Consider the following 7,707-nt stretch of genomic DNA (forward strand, 5'->3'; position numbering starts at 1 on the left):
CAGACCCCTGAGCCCAGTGGCCAGTCAGCCTAACCTACTTGGGGAGGCCCAGGCCAGTGAGAGACCCTCTCAAAACTACAAGGTACACAGGACCTGAGGAATGACACCTGAGGTTGATCTCTGACCTGTACACATACATGTATATGTATGTACCCACATGAACATGCACATAAACATGCACAAAATTACCAACTGCAGTGTTACATAAAGTTCTTTTCATCTTTCAACTTCACATGCCAATCCATACAGTTTTCAACGTTCTGTAGCTCAGCCCCTCCTCTCCAATCTTTTGGACATGGTGTGTCAGACATGTCTCATAGTTTGATTCATGCATTGCAGTTTGCATATCATCACGTTCTCCAGTATCCTAGTTGCCATTTTAAACTTTGCACGGAGTAAAGTTCACTCTGTGATGTCTAGTTAGAAGGATCCCTTCCCCCAGTACAGAGGATTGAATCCAGGGCCTCACGCTGGCTAATTCAGAGTTCTACTGATGAGTTATGTCCCCGGCCCTTGTATAGTTACACAGCTTTGAAAAATCAGTCAGGGACCGGTTCCATGATGCTCCCTGAATAGGCTCATCACCCTCAATTTCCCCTGTGTGCCGGCCCTTTATGACCTCACCTCTGGCAACCTCTGACTGATTTTCCATTTCTGTAGTTTTGCCTTTTCCAGAACAAAAATGAAAACTATACAATATGTAGCCTTCTAGGTGCGTAGTGAAATGCATTTAAAATTTATCCACGTTGCTGCGTGAATAAAGAGATCCTTCATTTTATTCCTGAGTTGTATTCCATTATGAGTACATCAACTTTTTTACCCAACCACGGGAGGACGCTTATCACTTCTGACCAAGGTAAAGCTGTCATAAGCACTCACAGGCACACTATAAACATTCCCACAGGTTCTTCTGTGAACAGTGTTCAGTTCACTTGGGAAAACATACCTCGGAGTGGCATTGCTGGCTTCTGCAATCAATGTACCTTTAAAAGTTTATTGCTGGGAATGGTGGTACACCCATCCTAGTAGATCTTTGTGAGTTTGAGGCCAGCCTGGTCTACACAGCCAGTTCCAGTTCAGCCAGGGCTATGTAGTGAGACAACAAGAAAACCCAACATGTTTTTATTTATTTACTTAGGGCATGCATGTGCGTGCACCACAGAGGTATGTGGGGATCAGAGGACAACTTGCGCTAGGCAGTTCTCTTCTATGTAGGTTCTGAGGGTCGAACTCAGGTTGTCAGGCTTAGTGCCTAGCCGACTGAGCCCTCTCAACAGCCTGATAAACACACTTTTACCTTTATAAGAAAGAGCCGCACTTTCCCAAAGTGGCTGCATGCACTTTTCACTGTTACCAGCAATTTAAAGGGGGATTTATTTTGGCTCAGTTTCCAGGGGTGTTGTCCCTCCTGGTGGGGAAAGAGTGTGGTGTAGAAGTGGTTCTTTCAGTGTGGTGGGAGTTTGCTGCACATCTTACTTATGTCTTAGCAGATCAGGAAGCAGAGATGGGGCTGAACCAGGGCTGGGCTACAACCATCAAAGGCCTTCCCTAGCGACCTACTTCTGTAAGGTTTCACCTCTGAGGACTCCACAGCCACTCAAAATAACACCAGAAGACGGGGTTCAGGTCCCAAACACATGAGCATATGGGGCATGTGTCACACTCAAACCAGAGCATCGGTTACTCTGCATATGGAAGTTTCCAGATTCCTCTATTAGTAACCTGTATGTGCAACGTGGGCTGGCTTGCTAGAAGTTATTTCCTGTGTCCACTCTTTCCCTGGACTTTGCCTTCTTCCCATTACATTCCTGACAGAGTCAGCCTCTCAGACTCCAAGCTGAATCTGTCAGTTATTTTCACCAAGTCTTTTCCATTTAAAATTTTTATTTTAATTTCGTATGAGTGTTTTACTACATGTATTTCAGTGTACCACATACATGCACTACCCAAAAATGCCAGAGACGGGCACTTAGGTTCTCCTGGAACTGAAGTTTCAGACAGTTGTTAACAGCCATGTGGGTGCTGGGAACCAAACCTGGGTCCTCTGCAAGAGCAGCCAGTGCTCTTAACTGCCGAGTCGTCTCTCCAGCCCCCACCCCTTTTCTCCATTTTTTGAGACAAGGTTTAAATATGAAGTCCTAGTGATCCTGGAACTTCCTATATAATCCGGCTGGTCTTGTGCCTGCAGCAATACTGCCTCTGTCCTCAAGTGCTGGGATTACAGGTGTGTGCCACCATGTCCGGCCTTTATTTTTACCTTTAATTATGTGTGTATGGTGCAGGTGCCCAGAGTCCAAAAGAGGATGTCAGATCTCCTGGAGCTGGAGTTACAAGAGTTGTGAGCCATCTGACGGGGGTGCTGGGAGTCAAATTTGTAAGAGCAACACGTGCTCTTAACCGCTGACCCATCTTTCCAGCTGCATAGTCTACTTCTTCACTAATACTTCTGGGCTGGATGCATGACTGTTCGTTTTGCTTTCAGTGTTGAATCTGTCTTCTTCCCCTTAATGAATATTGGACTTCCTGGTACTCCTGCTTCAGCCCTGGTGCTGGGCTAGAACATCTCTGCTTTCTTCCTCGGGTGGAGACTTCATTTCTGTGCTCCTCTGGAGTGGAGCAGGTTGTCGTCACCGCCCTATGGTTCCAATTCTCCTTTTCCCCGTGACAACTCAGGTTGGCGAGTGAGATGTGTGTGGATGGACTTTCCCAAGTTGTAGCTGTTCCTTGTCAGCCGTGATGGAGTGTCCCAGGATTCTCCCTACTTTTCCTGAGTACATGGTACAGTTCACGCAGAAAGCTATGTCTAGTCTATGGCCAAGGGGTCCAAACTCACCCTAGTTCACATGTGGCGTTTACAAGTTCATTAAACATTGTAGTTGAATCTTATATCCAGTTTCTATGGCATCATCTATGTCTGCTCCAGGCAACTGAAAACTCTAAAGTTTAACCCTTTACAGGTGTCTGTCCCACCCCGGATTTCCAGTCCTGGTTGAAACCACGGGAGCAATGCTCTTCTGAGTGCTATACATCTCTGAGACTGAACTGGTTTGTCGGGCCTGGTGGTAAGTGCCTTACTTGCTGAGCCATCTTGAGGGCATGTGGTTGCATTTAATAGCTTCCTTTTATTTCAAGTTCCCACACGTTTCTAAGTATGGATCTTTTTATTTTGCTATCACACTTCCTGTATGTATCTATGGATTGCGTCTCATGTCTGTTCTAAAACATCTTTTTATTTTATTTTAAAAATACTTTATCATTATTTTAATATTTTGTTATTTTATGTGTATAGTGCGTTGTCTGCATGTCCACCCATGTTGTGCAATGCCCACAGAGGTCAGAAAAGGGTGTCAGAAACTCTGGAACTGGCATTATGGACAGTTGTCAGCCATCATGAGGGTGCTGGGAATTGAACCCAGGTCCTCTGCAAGAACAGCCAGTGCTCTCAACTGCTGAGCCACCTCTCCAGCCCCTTATTTATTATTTTTATTTTATGTGTATTAGTGTATTGTCTGTGTATTAATTACTTTTCTGTTGCTGTGATAGAAACATCATGACCAAGGAAACTTATAGAAGGAAGAGTTTATCTGAGCTTATGGTTCCAAAGGGGCAAGAGTCCATCATGGCAGGGAGGCATGGCGGCAGAGGTGGCTGAAGGAGGAGCAGAAGCTAAGTGTTCACATCTTCCAGTAGGCACAAGAAGCAAGAGAGTGACTGGAGATCCAGCAAGGGTTAAGAACTCTCTAGGCCCACCTCCAGTGAAGTGATTCCTACAGTATGGCCACACCTTTAAGACCTCCCAAAATAGCGCCACCAACTGGGGACAAAAATGTTCGAATACTTGGAGCCTATAAGGGACCCATGCTGGGTGGCTCACAACTGCCTGTGACTCCAGCTCCAGGTGGTCTGAAGTCATCTTCTGACCTCCATGGGTACCCACACACACATGGAATATACACACACACTCACAGGTAAAAATAAAATCTTAAAACAGCAGAAATTTATTTCTGACAGTTTGGAGAAAGTGCTAGCAGGTTTACAATGTGGTCATAGCTGGGGAGGGAAAAAGGGCTCTTTCGGGGCTATTTTATAAGATCATTATTCTCATTCATCAAGGCCCTGTCCTTGTGATTTAATAAACTACCAACAGATCCATCTCCAAGTACATCAAGTTGGGGTTAAATTTCAAGACACAAATTTTGTGGGACACCCATTTGGTCTAGAGCATGTGTTTGGCATTCTTTTTTAAAAAATATTTTATTTATTTTTTAATTTTCTGTGTATGAATGCATGTGTGTAAGTGCACCAGTGTTGTGCAGTGCCCATGGAGGTCAGAAGAGGGCATGGGATCTCCTGGAACTGGAGTTATGGATGGTTCTTAGTGGCCATGTGGGTGCTGGGATTTGAACCTGGGTCCTCTGCAAGAGCAGCCAGTGCTCTTAACTGCTGAGCCATCTCTCCAGCCCTGTTTGACAATCTTTTTTCTTTTAATTTTTTTAAATGTGTATGTGTGTATTGCCTGCATGTAGGTAAGTGCAAACCACAGAGGACAGAAGGAGCTGTCCGATTGCCTGGAACTGGAGTTACAGACAGTTGTTAGCTGCCACGTGGGTGCTGGGATTCAAACCCCAGTCTTCTGCAAGGACAATCAGTGTTCTTAACCACTGAGCCATCTCTCCAGCCCTATTTGACATTTTTTCCTATCTAGCCCTTAAAAAAAAAAAACAAACTCGTGTTTTTCATTTTTTTCTTGTTTTTATTTTATGTGTATGTGTGTATTGCCTGCATGTAGGTAAGTGCACCACACGTGTGTGCTATGTGTGCAGGTGCCTAAGGAGGTCAGAATAGAGCTTGGATTCCCTGGAGCTAGGGTTATGGGTGGTTCTGAGCTGCCTGACATGGGTGCTGGGAACCGAACTCAGGTCCTCAGCAAGAGCTGAAAGCGCCTTTAACTGCTGAGTCATCTTTCTAGTCCCCATATCTACCCCAATTCCCAAATCCTTTTAACTGTGTAACCTTCCCTCTGGTTTTTTATTTCAGCAATTACATTTGTGCACACGTGTGCAAAGGCTTGTATGAATGCGGAGGCCAGAAGTGAAGCTGGGTGCCAGCCCTCAGGTGCCACCCATCTTGTTTTTGAGACAATGTCTTTCATGGCTTGGAGTTCACCAAATAGGCTGTCCAGTGACTCCCAGGTCCTCATGTTCCCCTGTCCTCACGGCTGGGATCACAAGCCCGCACCGCCAACCGAGCCATCTCCTAGCCAAGAATTACGCTTTAAAACAATGTACTATTTTTAGCACTCTTATTATGAAGCAATAAGCTTACAGAAAAGTAAGTTTAATGCTGAGTAAAATTAAGACTACTTTTCAGAGCTAACAGGACACGTTAGCACATGTTGCTGATTAGATGCCCATCACCACCGTTATGCACTTTCTGCAAAAGCATTCTTCCTGTGTTATCAATCAAAATCAGGAAATTCACTCTGTCACAGGCCAAGTGTCCACTCCTCAAGCCCACTTTCACACGTTGTCCCAGGAATGCACCTCGCTCTGGGAGATCCACTTCAGGCCCCGGGCCTAGCTCAGCTGTTACGACTAGAGCCCTATCTCACCTCAAGTCTTGACCTTGCTGTTTGCTGCTGATTTTGAAGATTAGAGTCAATTACTACTGTGCAGAACACCTCTCAATCTGAGTTTGTCCTGGTCTCTTCAAGATAGACTTAGGTAGAAATCTTTGACAAGATTATCACAAAGGGGAACAGCTCCCTTTACTGCAGTCTGTTGGGTGCACACAATTTTTATCAATTCCTGACTGAAAAGTTTAATCAATTAAGGTGATGTTTTCTGGTTTTCATTTTTTTCTTTATTGTTTTTATTTTATGTGTATTCATGTATTGCCTGCATTCAGTAAGTGCACCTGTGTCATGCGATGCCCACGGAGGTCAGAAGAGGCTGCCAGATCCCCTGGGACTGGAGTTACAGACAGTTGTTAGCTGCCATGTGGGTGCTGGGATTCAAACCAGGGTCTTCTGCAATAACAACCAGTGTTCTTAACTGCGAAGCAATCTCTCCAGCCCCGTTTTTTTCTATTGGAAATTATTTTCATAAAAGCCTCGTTATGCTTTTCTGTGTGTAGTACCAAAGACTGGAACCCAGGGCCTCAAAGGTACGACACAGGCGTCTACTGCTGGGGTAGACCTATTCTTTCATTTATATTTGTTTAGACATGTTTTTCGGTTTCATTCAGTGTTTCAACTCATTCAATGAAATGTTCACTGCCCTTACCCCATCCAAAGCTCATCGAATCTCTGATGTAGCCAGTGGAGCCCATTAAATCTCATTTCTACGTCCTTCTGACATAGCTCAATCACTATTCCAGAGCCTCCTTTGTTTTTGGAAGAAACAATATGCCCATTCAATACTCTTTATGCTTTCCCTCTGAAAACAGTCATTTTTCTAAGGAGTGCAGGCTCCTTTTGGAGATGTGGGTGCAGGTATGCTTACTGCTCTTGGGCAGTTCCACTGTTGTGGGAGATAGAGGTAGGAAACACACAGACAGCCTTACATACTGACCATCTTCCATGAAGGCACTCAGGTACTTAGTGAGAGTGACCTAGGTCATTCCTGACCTAGAAACTCCTGATTCAGAAGAATCAGCATCTGTCACAATAGGCCATATTTGAATTCTCACACTGAGTTATAACCTCAGCTAGGAGAGCATAGAGGTGGGGATCCCTACTGGGGGTTTGAGATTGCTTAGTGCTCAGTCACTTAGTTTGACACCTGAGCAGACAATGCACCTTCCTCAGGTTTCAAGTTGGAGTTGCCCCAGTGAGATACTTGGTTAGATAAGGAAAGGAGTTATTAAACCTCCACTTAACAGTAATAGTCTCCAAACACTGGGTGTTGATCCCTCAAAGTTTGTATAGAGGATGGATGCCCGAGTAAAAAGAGTTAAAGAGATTCTTGTCCCAGAGAATTTCAGTTTTAGGTGGCTTATAATTGAGATATAAATCTTTCCTCAGATCTCATATGGCTATAAATTATTTATGAGATCATTTCATCACTCTGAAATTGTTCTCAAGCATCCTGAAAAACACTGGCGTTGAGCATTCCATCCAGCACAGTGCAAAAATTAATGAAAGGTGACAGGGAATTCAAGCCGCTTAAATACGAGTTTATTAAAGGTGCTTTCCAAACGAGACCAGGTTACCTAATGACGCTCCTGGCAAGGCTTATTTTTATTTTATTGGACAATGCCGTCATGAATTAAAGGACATATTTGAAAGAAACTGTTTCTTAGGTAAATTTCCTTACACATCAGTGCTTGTCTTCTCCACTCATGATGACACACGTGAACCGCACAAAAGCTCAATTTCGCGGCCCCGCGTCTTCCCGCCGGCTCAGCGCGCTCAGGGCCCGCGCCCCCTTCCCGGGTCGGAGCGCGTCCCCGGGTATCCCAGCGCGCACGCGCAGACGATGCCCCACCCAGCCGAGTCCGCGCCGTTTTGGCCGCGCCTCCGTCTCACTGCGACGGCGTCGTAAAGCACGGCCGCGCCGACCGCTGCAAGGCGCCTCACGACAGCCCCGGGCTCGACTTACGGTGCACGCCACCCCCGCGCTCGCGGGGTGCCTGGGAGCTCGGCCGGGCGCCAGCCGTGTTCGCGCGCCGCCGGGCCTGGGGACAGCCGGGCTGCTCCGACCTCGC

The sequence above is a fragment of the Nannospalax galili genome, unplaced genomic scaffold (assembly GCF_000622305.1).
Source record: "Nannospalax galili isolate Female #2095 unplaced genomic scaffold, S.galili_v1.0 scaffold302, whole genome shotgun sequence".
NCBI lineage: Eukaryota > Metazoa > Chordata > Mammalia > Rodentia > Spalacidae > Nannospalax > Nannospalax galili.